Source organism: Ovis canadensis, chromosome 3, assembly GCF_042477335.2.
Source record: "Ovis canadensis isolate MfBH-ARS-UI-01 breed Bighorn chromosome 3, ARS-UI_OviCan_v2, whole genome shotgun sequence".
In the NCBI taxonomy this organism is placed as follows: Eukaryota; Metazoa; Chordata; class Mammalia; order Artiodactyla; family Bovidae; genus Ovis; species Ovis canadensis.
In genome coordinates, this window is record NC_091247.1 from 11882299 (window position 1) to 11896557 (window position 14259).

General features: G+C 40.2%; 1 protein-coding gene across 13 annotated transcripts in view; it reads left to right on the forward strand.

Annotated features, from left to right (window-relative positions):
* The window catches only part of DENND1A (DENN domain containing 1A), a 538527-nt gene that overhangs the window by 28061 nt on the left and 496207 nt on the right, over positions 1-14259 (forward strand). The window contains exon 1 of one of the 13 annotated variants that reach the window (XM_069582477.1): positions 1291-1362. The exons of the other annotated variants lie outside the window; for them this stretch is intronic. The gene's annotated coding sequence lies outside the window, so the exon portion shown is untranslated. Of the gene's footprint in view, positions 1-1290; positions 1363-14259 lie in introns of those variants that run through there. 13 annotated transcript variants of the gene reach the window in all.

Consider the following 14259-nt stretch of genomic DNA (forward strand, 5'->3'; position numbering starts at 1 on the left):
AGTTGGCTTAAACCTCAACATTCAGAAAACTAAGATTATGGCATCTGGTCCCATCACTTCATGGAAAATAGATGGGGAAGAAATGGAAACAGTGACAGACTTTATTTTTTTGGGCTCCAAAATCACTGCAGATGGTGATTGCAGCCATGAGATTAAAAGATGCTTGCTCCTTGGAAGAAAAGCTATGACCAACCTAGGCAGCATATTAAAAAAGCGGAAACCTTACTTTGCCAACAGAGGTCCATCTAGTCAAAGCTATGGTTTTTCTAGTAGTCATGTATGGATGTGAGATTTGGACTATAAAGAAAGCTGAGCACTGAAGAATTGATGCTTTTGAACTGTGGTGTTGGAGAAGACTCTTGAGAGTCCCTTGGACTGCCAGGAGATCAAACCAGTCCATCCTAAAGGAAATAAGTCCTGAATGTTTGTTGGAAGGTCTGATGCTGAAGCCGAAACTCCAATGTTTTGGCCATGTGATGCGAAGAGCTCACTCGTTTGAGAAGATCCTGATGCTGGGAAAGATTGAAGGCAGAAGGAGAAGGGGATGACAGAGGATGAGATGGCTGGATGGCATCATTGACTCAATGGACATGAGTTTGAGTAAATTCTGGGAGTTGGTGATGGATCGGGAGGCCTGGCATGCTGCAGTCCATGGGGTCACAAAGAGTTCGACGTGGCTGAGTAACTGAACTGAACTTGCTCCAAAGATGGTCTGTGGATTATTTTCTGTTCTTCCAGTTGGTCTTGAAGTTTTCTGAAGGTTCTTGAACTTAGGCTCCTTCCGTATTCCAAGATGCCTGTCCTTATATTGGCGTTTTTATATCTGTGATTAAGTACCATCTATCAATAAATCTAGAGTAAATCTATAATAAACTATGTGAAAGGTAAAGATGTTCTATTATAAATTAAAAATCATCTTTTTATTAGTTACCTGTGTGAGTGAGCCTACCAACTGTAGCTGCAAATCTTACGGAAAATTAGTTTTCCTGTCTGTCAATGATATTTGTATTAAGGGAATAACAGACACTTGAATAGGTGTCCGTGGTATGTCACATAGAACTTGGTCTTAAACACTTGGAGCTGAGGTTCCCCAGTCAGTATCTCAGGTAATCCCACATTCTCCAGGTCCTTCTAGGGTCAAACAAACTCTTGGATTTTCTGTCTCCCTCCTCCTTTCTGTGGGCTCTTCCTACTTGTGGTCGATGTTGGTACTGTTAATTAACTAAGTACCGATAAACCTGACTGACTATGTAGTAGACTCACCTGGGGAACTTAACATTTTTTTTCTAGGACCCCACCCTGGATACTCTGAATTAGAATCTCTGGGACCTGGGAATCTGTGTTTTCAAAAAGATTCCTCAGGTGAGTTCGGTCAGTTAATAGACCTAAGTTCTAGAAAAAGTCATATAACTGATTGTAGCTCTGTGACTCAGTTCTGAATCCTTAGGGGAGAGAATTTGACTGACTCAACTTATTAGATATCAAGTTGAGGTCCCTCCAGCTTTTTTAAAAGGGGAGGTGTGTGTGTGTCTCATAGTGGTACAGCATGCATATATCTACTTCTTAGTGATGGATGAATAAGTAGCAATTTTGAAGGTTGTTATTAAAATTGAATGTGGCTGGATGTATTTCCCCAAGTCACAGAAAAAATAAATGGAGAGACTACTTCAGTTTTAAGCAAAATTTTCCCTTATTGAAAAGAAATTCTTAATTTGATGTAATCAAATCTATCATATTTTCACATTATGGTTTGTGCTTTTGAAGTCTCAAATCCTTAGCCATCCAAATCTATGATTTTTGCTTTGGACACCATTAGAGAAGGATTACAAAGAGAAATTTTTAGAAGGAGGTCAGCTGGGAATGGAAAGATAGGAAAGAGAAAATGTAGATAGGAAAGAGAGAATGAGTCTATCTCAATTTAAATTCCAGATTCTTTTCTATATAGATAGTTGTGTTGTCTTCAAATGGAACAATTTATTTTTTTCCCTTCCATTTCTTATGATATTTCTTTTCCTTGCCTTATTGCCCTGCTTAGAGAAGTGGTGAGGGTGGATATATTTGCCGTGTTCCCAATCCTATAGTCAGTCTTTTCACCATTAAGTATTATATTAACTATAGGTTTTTTTGTTGAGGTCCTTTATTAGATTGAGGTGGCTAATTTTCTGAGCTTTTTAAAAAAATCATGTTGAATTTTATTAAGTGCTTTTTCTGCATGAATTGATGTAATTATGATTTTTCTTCTTTAGCCTAGAGAGATTATTCTTCTTTAATATGATGTCAACTTCATTGATTTTTCAATATTGAGTCAGTCTTGGATCAGAGGAATAAACTCTACTTGGTCATATTGTACATTATTGAATTTACTAAAATTTTGTTAAGGATTTGTGTGTCTATATTTGAGAAGGATATTGGTCTATAGTGTGTGTGTGTGTGTGTAGAATTTATTTTTTGGTACTATCTTTGTCTGGTTTTGGTATCACAGTAGTACAGGCCTTGTAAAGTGAGTTGGAACGTGTTTCTTCCTCTCATTTTCTGGAAGACATTGTATAGAATTGGTATTAATTCTTTAAAAGCTTAGAATTCTCCAGTGAAATTGCATCTACTGAGATGATCATTTTACCTTAGTTCATGTTACCATTTCTGATGTTCTTTATTCCTTGGTATGGATTTATATTTCCATCCAGCATCATTTCTTTTTGCTTGAATGACTTCTAACATTTATTACAGTGCAGGTTTGCTAGTGATGAATTCTTTCAGCGTTTGTAATGTCTGCAAAATCTTTATTTTGCCTTCACTTTTGAAATATTCTCTGGGAATAGAATTCTAGGTTGTCAGTTTTTTCTTTCAGTACTTAAAAGATGTTGCTCTACTGTCTTCTCTTTTGCCTTGCTTCTCACAAGAAATCTGCTGTCATTCTTTTCTTTGTTCCTGTGAATGAAACATGTGTTTTTTGTTCTGCTTTTAAGATTTCTCTCTATTACTGGGTTTGAGCAACTTATCATTTGTCTTAGATTTCTTCATGTTTCTTGTACTTGGGTTTGTTGAACTTTTTGGATTTCTACATTTATAGTGTTCATCAGATTTAGAAAGTTTTGACCATTATTTTTTTCAGCTATCTTTTCTGCCCCTTCCTGTTTTGGGAATTCCAATTCCTGATATTTGAGGCTGCTTTAAGTTGTCCCACAGGTCATGATCCTCTGTTTTGTTTTTCAGATCTTTTTTCTCTATTTGATCTTGGATACGTTTTAAAATAATATCTTCAAGTTTACTAATCTTCCGCAGTGTTAACTCTGTAGTTAGTCCTGTTTAGTGCATTTTTCACCTCCTATATTGTAGCTTTCATCTGTACAAATTCATTTGGTTCTTTTTATAATCTCCCGTGTCTCTAACTTTTTGAACACGCAGAGTACAGTTATAACAACTTGGAATGTCCCAACTGCTAATTCTAGTATTTATGTCAGTTCTAGGTTGCTTTTTTGTCTTCATTATTGGTTATTTTTTCTGGATTCTTTGCATGTCTGGTAATTTTTTATTGACTGCCAGGCATTGTGTATTGTTCCTTGTAAGGTGCTGGGTATTTTTGTATTCTTGTAAGTATTCTTAGGCTTAGTTTAGTAGTGTGAGGCAATCATGGGCTGATCTCATTCGTTTTCCGTATCTGAAGGGATTGCTGTGGTATGTTGCCTGATATTTTGAACACTGTTGTTTCCTATATTTTTTCAGTTAAGTTATTGACACTTTGAAAGAGTTTCATCCTTCTGGGTCATGGTTTTAAGGTTCGTTAGCTATAACTGAAATAGTACTTGATCTGGGGATAATTATTAGTCATTGCTAAGGTAACACCCTACTGTCTTCTGTGCCTCATGCATTGTGAGTTATGAGGATTTTGTTTGTTTGTTTCATTTTTTTTCTTTTTTTTGTTTTCATTTTGTTTTTTAACCTTGGTTGGTGGGAACAGGCATTATTTTTGTCCCTTTGTGAGTACCAGGCTATCTCTAAGATTTATTCCTCTAGCACAAGTAATTTACACACACACACACACACACACTAATCAGTACTGAAGCTGTATACTCAAGAAGGGCCCTTTGCAGGTCTCTGGAGTTCTCCTTCTATGTAGCTCTCTCTTGTCTAGTACTCTATGCTGATAAAAAGCAGATCTAATAAATAAATAATAAATGAAAAGCAGTTTATAATTCCTGAATATCCTTGAACTTGGATAATCAGCTCTCAGTTCAGTTCAGTTCAGTCGCTCAGTCATGTCCAGCTCTTTGCGACCCCATGAAGTGCAGCATGCCAGGACTTCCTGTCCATCACCAACTCCTGGAGTTCACTCAGAATCACATCCATCAAGTCCATGATGCCATCCAGCCATCTCATCCTCTGTCATCCCCTTCTCCTCCTGCCCCCAATCCCTCCCAGCATCAGAGTCTTTTCCAATGAGTCAACTCTTCACATGAGGTGGCCAAAGTACTGGAGCTTCAGCTTTAGCTTCATTCCTTCCAAGGAACACCCAGGACTGATCTCCTTTAGAATGGACTGGTTGGATCTCCTTGCAGTCCAAGGGACTCTCAAGAGTCTTCTCCAACACCACAGTTCAAAAGCATCAATTCTTCGGCACTCAGCTTTCTTCACAGTCCAACTCTCACATCCATACATGGCCACTGGAAAAACCATAGCCTTGACTAGACGGACCTTTGTTGGTAAAGTAATGTCTCTGCTTTTGAATATGCTATCTAGGTTGGTCATAACTTTCCTCCAAGAAGTAAGCATCTTTTAATTTGATGGCTGCAGTCACCATCTACAGTGATTTTGGAGCCCCCCAAAATAAAGTCTGACACTGTTTCCACTGTTTCCCCATCTATTTCCCAGGAAGTGATGGGACCAGATGCCATGATCTTCATTTTCTGAATGTTGAGCTTTAGGCCAACTTTTTTACTCTCCACTTTTGCTTTCATCAAGAGGCTTTTTAGTTCCTCTTCACTTTCTGCCATAAGGGTGGTGTCATCTGCATATCTGAGGTTATTGATATTTCTCCCGGCAGTCTTGATTCCAGTTTGTGTTTCTTCCAGTCCACCATTTCTCATGATGTACTCTGCATAGAAGTTAAATAAGCAGGGTGACAATATACAGCCTTGATGTACTCCTTTTCCTATTTGGAACTAGTCTGTTGGTCCATGTCCAGTTCTAACTGTTGCTTCTTGACCTGCATATAGGTTTCTCTAGAGGCAGGTCAGGTGGTCTGGTATTCCCATCTCTTTCAGAATTGTCCACAGTTTATTGTGATCCCGACAGTCAAAGGCTTTGGCATAGTCAATAAAGCAGAAATAGATGTTTTTCTGGAACTCTCTTGCTTTTTCCATGATCCAGCGGATGTTGGCAATTTGATCTGTGGTTCCTCTGCCTTTTCTAAAACCAGCTTGAACATCTGGAAGTTCACGGTTCACGTACTGCTGAAGCCTGGCTTGGAGAATTTTGAGCATTACTTTACTAGTATGTGAGATGAGTGCAATTGTGTGGTAGTTTGAGCATTCTTTGGCATTGCCTTTCTTTGAGATTGGAATGAAAATGGACCTTTTCCAGTCCTGTGGCCACTGCTGAGTTTTCCTAATATGCTGGCGTAGAGTGCAGCACTTTGACAGCATTATCTTTCAGGATTTGAAATAGCTCCACTGGAATTCCATCACCTCCACTAGCTTTGTTTGTAGTGATGCTTTCTAAGGCCCGCTTGACTTCACATTTCAGGATGTCTGGCTGTAAGTGAGAGATCACACCATCATGATTATCTGGGTCATGAAGATCTTTTTTGTACAGTTCTGTGTATTCTTGCCACCTCTTCTTAATATCTTCTGCTTCTGTTAGGTCCATACCATTTCTGTCCTTTATCGAGCCCATCTTTGCATGAAATGTTCTCTTGGTATCTCTAATTTTCTTGAAGAGATCTCTAGTCTTTCCCATTCTGTTGTTTTCCTCCATTTCTTTGTACTGATCTCTGAAAAAGGCTTTCTTATCTCTTCTTGCTCTTCTTTGGAACTCTGCATTCAGATGCTTATATCTTTCCTTTTCTCCTTTGCTTTTTGCTTCTCTTCTTTTCACAGCTATTTGTAAACCCTCCCCAGACAGCCATTTTGCTTTTTTTCATTTCTTTTCCATAGGGATGGTCTTGATCCCTGTCTCCTGTACAATGTCACGAACCTCAGTCCATAGTTCAGGCACTCTGTCTATCAGACCTAGTCCCTTAAATCTATTTCTTACTTCCACTGTATAATCATAAGGGATTTGATTTAGGTCATACCTGAATGGTCTAGTGGTTTTTCCCTGCTTTCTTCAATTTAAGTCTGAATTTAGCAATAAGGAGTTCATGATCTGAGCCACAGTCAGCTCCTGGTCTTGTTTTTGTTGACGGTATAGAGCTGCTCCATCTTTGGCTGCAAAGAATATAGTCAGTCTGATTTCGGTGTTGACCCTCTGGTAATGTCCATGTGTAGAGTCTTTTCTTGTGTTGTTGGAAGAGGGTGTTTGCTATGACCAGTGCGTTCTCTTGGCAAAACTCTATTAGTCTTTGCCCTGCTTCATTCTGTATTCCTAGGCCAAATTTGCCTGTTACTCCAGGTGTTTCTTGACTTCCTACTTTTGCATTCCTGTCTCCTATAATGAAAAGGACATCTTTTTTGGGTGTCAGTTCTAAAAGGTCTTGTAGGTCACCATAGAACCATTCAACTTCAGCTTCTTCAGTGTACTGGTTGGGGCATAGACTTGGATTACTATGATATTGAATGGTTTGCCTTGGAAACGAACAGAGATCATTCTGTCCTTTTTGAGGCTGCATCCAAGTACTGCATTTCGGACTCTTTTGTTGACCATGATGGCTACTCCATTTCTTCTAAGGGATTCCTGCCCGTAGTAGTAGATAAAATGGTCATCTGAGTTAAATTCACCCATTGCAGTCCATTTTAGTTCGCTGATTCCTAGAATGTTGACGTTCACTCTTGCCATCTCCTGTTTGACCACTTCCAATTTGCCTTGATTCATGGACCTAACATTCCAGATTCCTATGCATTCCAGGTTCCTATTGCTCTTTACAGCATCGGACCTTGCTTGTATCACCAGTCACATCCACAACTGGATATTGTTTTTGCTTTGGCTCTATCCCTTCATTTTTTCTGGAGTTATTTCTCCACTGATCTGCAGTTGCATATTAGGCACCTACCGACCTGGGGAGTTCCTCTTTCAGTGTCCTATCATTTTGCCTTTTCATGCTGTTCATGGGGTTCTCAAGGCAAGAATACTGAAGTGGTTTGCCATTCCCTTCTCCAGTGGACCACATTCTGTCAGACCTCTGCACCATGACCCACCCATCTTGGGTGGCCCCACAGGGTATGGCTTAATTTCATTGAGTTAGACAAGGCTGTGGTCCTAGTGTGATTACATTGACTAGTTTTCTGTGATTATGGTTTCAGATTATGGTGTCTGCCCTCTGATGCCCTCTTGCAATACCTACCGTCTTACCTTGGGCATGGGGTATCTCTTCATGGCTGCTCCAGCAAAGTGCAGCCGCTGCTCCTTACCTTGGACGAAGGGTATCTCTTCACGGCCGCCCCTCCTGACCTTGAACTTGGAATAGCTCCTCTTGGCCCTCCTGCACCTGCGCAGCCACCACTCTTTGGACGTGGGGTTGCTCCTCTCGGCCGCTGCCCCTGACCTTGGTTGTGGGGTTGCTCCTCTTGGCCGCTCTTGCGCTGTTGCAGCCTGGCAATCTCGGCTGCCGCCCCTAACCTCAGACATGGGGTAGCTCCTCTCTGCCACACTTCAAATATATACAGTTGCAGAAACTCCTGTAACTTTATAGTTGGGTGCATTTTTTGTATTTATTAAATATAAATAAAATTGTGATTTCAGATCCTAGCTTTGTCTCTTACAAGCTGTTGATCTTGGGAAATTAAGCTTTTATTTTTATTTCGGTTTCTTCATCTGTAAAATAGGAATGATAATATAGCTCTTTCACAGGTTGTTGGGAAGATTAAATGAGGTAATAGATAAAAACGGTTTAGAACAGTATATGACACATAGCTGCTGCTGGTGCTGCTAAGTTGCTTCACTTGTGTCTGACTCTGTGCGACCCCATAGATGGCAGCCCACCAGGCTCCCCCGTCCCTGGGACTCTCCAGGCAAGAACACCGGAGTGGGTTGCCATTTCCTTCTCCTTTGCACGAAAGTGAAAAGTGAAAGTGAAGTCTCTCATTCGTGTCTGACTCTTAGCGACCCCATGGACTGCATACTACCAGGCTCCTCTGTCCATGGGATTTTCCAGGCAAGAGTACTGGAGTGGGGTGCCATTGCATTCTCCAAGTGCTGGTAAATATTAACAAAGTTTAGAAATTGTTTGCTCTTGTGCAGAGTATCTGCTCTTTTTAAATGGGGTAATTAACCTTTCTCTCATAGGCTTGTCTTGAGGATTAAATGAGAAAGAACATAAAAGCAAGTCATCAGTGAAATAAGCTATTTCCATAAGTAGCCTTATGAGCTGCTTGAAAATTACATGTTAAAAAAATTAAGTCTTTTTTTCCTGGGAAGGTAGTAAAGCTTTTCATGAGCTCTTTGGGATGGTCTGTGCCTCCACTGTAGTCTAAGATTAAGAGTTGCTACTTTAGAAAACTGGGAATCGTTTTTGAACTGGGAATGGGAGTAGTTTTTGAAAAGGTGGCATGGAAAGGTCATGGGCTTAGGAATCTGGCAACCAGGAATCAGCTGGAATGTTACCACTTCCTAGCCTCAGATTTTTTTTTCCCCTGTTAATCAGGGAAAATAAAACTGTCCCACAATCTTGGCAAGGTTTTGACAGTCAGGTGCAGAAACTTAGGAATTCCACCGTAGCTACAAAAATATACAAATAGTCACAGTATTTATTACCCATTGAGAAATAAAGTTGTGTATCTGGAGACTGTTTTGATTTTCATATGTTGCATTTGTTCAGTGTTTATTTTTTCCTGTAGTGGAGATTTTTTTTATTCTTCACTTTTTGTTAAATTTGAACTCCCATCCCTTGTTCTTAAAATTCATTTATTCCATAGGCTATTGCTACTCTTTGGATAGTTCATTATTTTCTGGATTGCTTTTAGTAACAGTATTTGAAAGCATAAGTATCAGATCACGATACTGTCTGGATTACTCACAAGGCCTGTAATTTGTAAGGTGAAGAAATTCTATTTTTTTTTTTATAATAAATAATACTCTTTACCTTGGTTTAGTATCTTGTAGTTCACAAAGCACTTTCTCATTTTTCTTTCATTTGATCCCTGGGATGGGCAGGGCAGATGTTATCTCTTGATGGGGGAGAAAGTTGATGTGTGAAAGGGTAAATGGTTTATTCTGATTCCACAGAGAGTAAAGCATTTAGCTGGGATTGGAACCCAGGCTGTCATAGTTAGTCTGGGGCTCTTTCCATAGAACCACATATCATTTTTGTGAGAAAGTCTTGGTTAAAAAACAAAATACAGGCCAGGTAAATTACTATTAATGAATGGTTGTTTTTGTTTTCCTAAAACATTTTTAAAAAACAGCCATAATCTAACAGAAATGTCAGCAATATAGAAAACTAAAAAAAAAACCCAGATGCCCCATCACCCATGCGTACTTCAGTGTGCTTTTCCTACAAACAAGGGTATTCTCCTTTATAACCACAATACAACCATCAAAATCAGGAAATTAACATCGAATCATTACTACATCTAGTCATTAGACCTTGTTCATATTTCAGTCATTGTCTCAGTAATATTACTTACACCAAAATGATTCAGTTCAGAGTCACACGTTGTCTTTATTTTTCCTGTCTCTTAAGTTTCCTTTAGTCTGGAAGAGATCTTCAGTCTTCCCTTAATTTTTCTTGACCCTGACACTTCTGGAGGTTACAGGACAAATATTTTTTAGACGGTCCCTCAATTAGTTTGTCTGATGTCTCCTCAAGATTAGCTTCAGGTTGCACATCTTGGACAGAAATATCACGGGCGTGTTAGTGTTCTCTTCCCTTTGCATTCTAGTCATTTGTCCATTCCTGATGGTGATTACCTTTAATGACTTGATTAGATAGTCTTTGCCAAAGTTCTACACTGAAAAGTTACTCTTTGTCATTGCAATTAGTAAAGATTTTGTGGGAAGAAACTTTAAAACTATATAAATGCTCCATTTCTCATTAAATTGTCAACTTATTCATTTCCATCAATGGGGTGTTGTGGTTTTCTGTTTATTTGATTGGTTAATAATCTGTCAATGTCATTATTGATTTTAATGCTCACCTTACCCAGACTGGCAGTGGGAGCCTTATAAAGCTGTCTCTTGACTCCTTTAGACATCTCCCCATCATTCTTTGAGTGCTTCTTTTTCTAGTACAGTAAGGTGTTGCAGTCTCATCCTGTGCTTTCTCTGCCCCAGCCCTGGAATCCGGTATTTCTCCAAGGACCCCTTGTTCCTTTTAGAGGATGGTTGTATTTAGAAGCCAAAGTCTGGTTACTGGATATGTTCATTGCTATTGGGTGTTGTTCCTGCCAAGGCCCATTCAGTAGACAGACCCAGGAAGTATGTGTGTATTAGTCAGGCTATATTTACAGTTCTCTATTACACATTTATTGAAAACCTTGAGTTCATGCTAATATCTCCAATTCAAATCCAGCTCCATAGAGTTCATTCTAGTTTTCTGCTAGTTGCATCTGTGAGAAACTTGGCCTATCTTACTGGTCTTGGACTTGCATTGAGTGTGCTTCTCCATCACCTTCTGTCCTGTGTGGATGCGCTCCTCATTCACCTTGCTTTCCTGGGGTCACAGTGCCTAGGTTGATGGTTTGACATGACCCTGCTCTCCCACTGGGGTTTCCCTGGTGACTCAGAAAGTAAAGAATCTGCCTGGAATGCAGGAAACCCAGGTTCAGTCCCTAGGTTGGGAAGATCCCCTGGAGAAGGAAATGGCAACCCACTTCAGTGTTCTTGCCTGGAGAATCCCATGGACAAAGGAGCCTGGCATTGGGCTACAGTCCATGGGGTCATAAAGAGTCGGGTACGGCTGAGCAACTAACACTTTCACTTTTGCTGTCCCACTGCCCTGTGGATGCCCCAAATGACCTCTGAATCCCCAATATGCTGGGCAAGTCTTCTCTGACCCCACATAGTCAGCCTCCTCATCCCAGCTCTGGCTCACCGCCTGCCTCTAGGGTCCTTCTGCTTGGACATGCTCCTCACTCTCTTGGGCTCTGACACTCATGCTGGACTGTCCCTCCATGGGGCGCTGTTCATGCTCTACTTGTGTTTTAACATCCTGGTTGTTGCTGCCCTTGAGCACTGATCCTCTTTTCACCCCCACTCAGGTTCTGGCTTCTCATCCCAGGGTGCTTCCCCTAAGTAGATGCCTTCCTCATTCACTCTGATTTGACATTATATTGGCCAGGCCACCTCCCACTGTGGGCCTTGCTCATGATCTGATGTCACTTGTTCCGGTCACCTCTCTATAGAGACATTTTCCTCACCCTGCTCAGGCTTTAACATCTCATCCTGAGCCATTGCCAACGTGGGCATCTGCCCTGCTCTGCCCACATGATAGTTTTAGGAATAAATTGTTCAGAAAGAGCAGAAGAAAACTTAGGGGAGGCTTTAAAAAAAATTAAGGGCAAAGGTACTTAAGGAAATGGATGCCATCTTTGTTGATACTGTTAATATTATTGGAGAGTCTAGATTTTGCACTGTTGCTCAGCACAGGAAAGAACTTATTAAAAGTGCATGGAGTACTGTACATTGTGGAGGGGCACGCAGGCTCTATCTGCTTGGGATCCAGCTTTACTTCTTCGAGTTAACTTGATTTGCACATCGTGGTGTAAGAATCTTTCCATAGGAATCAATGGGTAAGGTAAAACTTTGTAACTCCTCTCACAGCAATATCTGTGTATCTTTATTAATCTGATCTTGAGAACATTATTAGAAATGAAAAGTTAAGTGCAAAATCTTGAAATGACATGTTTGTATAATTACACAAGTTAATCATTTTCTGACAAGTCTCGACAATGACAGCGTTCTTCTATGGAAGTGTTAACTTGTTATGGGTTAGAAAGCACCCTTTGATACAGCATTTTCAGCCTGGAAAAACAGCTTTAATTTCAGAGGCTATTGAAACAAATGGAGACTTGTTGGAAATATTAACACTACCTTTTTGTGTGTTTATCTAGCTTAAAGGAATCAGTGTTTATTAGGTGATGTTTGCTAGCACATTCTGCGGTGTATACAGTTGCTTTTGACCGTGTTGTCAACTTTAAGACAGTTCATTTGTATGAATTTTGAAATACCTCAGCCCCCTCAGCATATCAGTGTGTAACTAAGGAGACAGTGTGCTGAGGTTTTACCCTAGTCCATAGAGAATAGGCTGCTGTTTTGCTTTAGAATACTAACTGGTGTGAAGATCTGATAGCTGTGAAATAAGGGGTCCCAGTACTGTGTGTGTCTCATTTAGTACTTCTAAATAACACTTAAAGGTATGAGGGCCTAGCATTATGGCATGGTTATGTTATGCAGCGAAGATTCATCTTGTGAGGAGTTAGTGTTACATTTTTCTCCTAATCTCATAATACGTTGTAATCAAAGAAAAGTAGGTCCTAATTGAAAGCTGATGATCCAGTAGAGTGATCAATAGCATGACGCTTTTTAAAGAAAAAAATTAGCTTTCCTGCCACCTGAATATTGTCAGAGCTTTTGTCTGTTTCATGACTTCAAGCTGAGTGTACTTAATCATGTTGATGACATGGCCCTGAGCACTGAGCATGGCCCTTGCAGGGCATCACCGAGAGTCTGTTCAGAAGAGGGTGGTATTGAATAGAAATCTCTCTTGGCTTACTCTCAGTCTTCGTTCTCCCAGAGGCAAGAACTGAGCAGACCTCCCTTCCTTCAAACACATTTTAACTGCTTGTGTGTTATTTTTTTCGTGTTTAAGAGCAGAGACTGTTGTCAGCAGGTGTGACTTATTGATACCTTTGACTCCAGAGGAAAACATCTTTAACAGTCAGGTGTAAGCCAGGCATTTTCAGTAGCATACTTCTTGTTAGAGAAAGAGAAACAGTTATTGGGAACTAGAAACTGTGTCAGATGTTGGAGGAAAACTCATTCATCAAACTTTTATTGTGCCAGGTTTATGACTAGGAATATGAGAAGACAGTTGGTGCCCTCAAGGAGCTCCCAGTCTAGTGGGGAAGACGGATACTTAATTAGAGGCACAGTGGTGGTTCTCCTGGTTACACATTGGGATAAGTTGGGGAGGTTTAAAAAAAAAACAATGCCTGGAGATTCTGATTTAATTGTTCTGGGGTGTGGTCTGAGCCTCAGGACTTTAAAAGCTCCCCAGGTAATTGTAACTGCAGCAGGGTCAAATGTGTTAGAGCTGCAAAAATGTGGAAGTGCAATAACATTTGCACAGAGATGATAGTACAGTGGAGAGGCACTTAACTCAGTCTAGGATGTGAGGGTGGGGGCTTGAGAAGGCTTCCAAGAGCTAAGGCTTGATGAATGAATTTGTCAAGTGGAAAAGACTAGAAAGACAGTTCTTTGCAGAAGAGCAGCTGAATAAGGTAGAATTGTAAAGTGGTTAGTGCTTTTGGGTGATGCATGCTGATTCTGCCATTTCCTTGATTTGACTTTGGCTAGTTTATCTTCTGAGTTTCAGGGTCCTTATCTCTAAACTGGGGGTAATACTTATAGGGTTGTTGAAGGTTAACTGAGATAATGCATGTAAAGTGCTTAATCACGTAATCGTGCTTTGCACATTCGAAACAGTAGGTACAAGTAGTGGTATGGTAATGATATTGTCACTAGAGAATTGGAGCATGGTTTGTTCAGAGAGCTACAAGTAGTTCCCTATGGCTGGATCTTAGGGTGCAAGACCACTCAAGGAAAGGGTGGATGGCAAAAAAAAAAAAAGCTTGGCTGATGGGCAGCGTTCAGATCATGGAGGTATAGGAGTGTGAGGCAATTGATGATGGGATCCCATGGCAGAAGCAGGACATTTCCATGGTAATATGTTAAGATATGATGTGCTCTGGGAAATCTTGGGTCTGTATTGGAAAGTGACTCAGAACATGGTATTCTTAGCATCATTACATGTACTGAATTGGCAGGAATGTTACTAGGACAGAAATTGGATTTTCAGTTCCAAGTAGTTGAAAATATTAAGCATCTTAAAGAGTAATGGAGGAAGTAAGTAGTCTCAAGGTAGTTCCACAGAGTCTCTGGAAATTG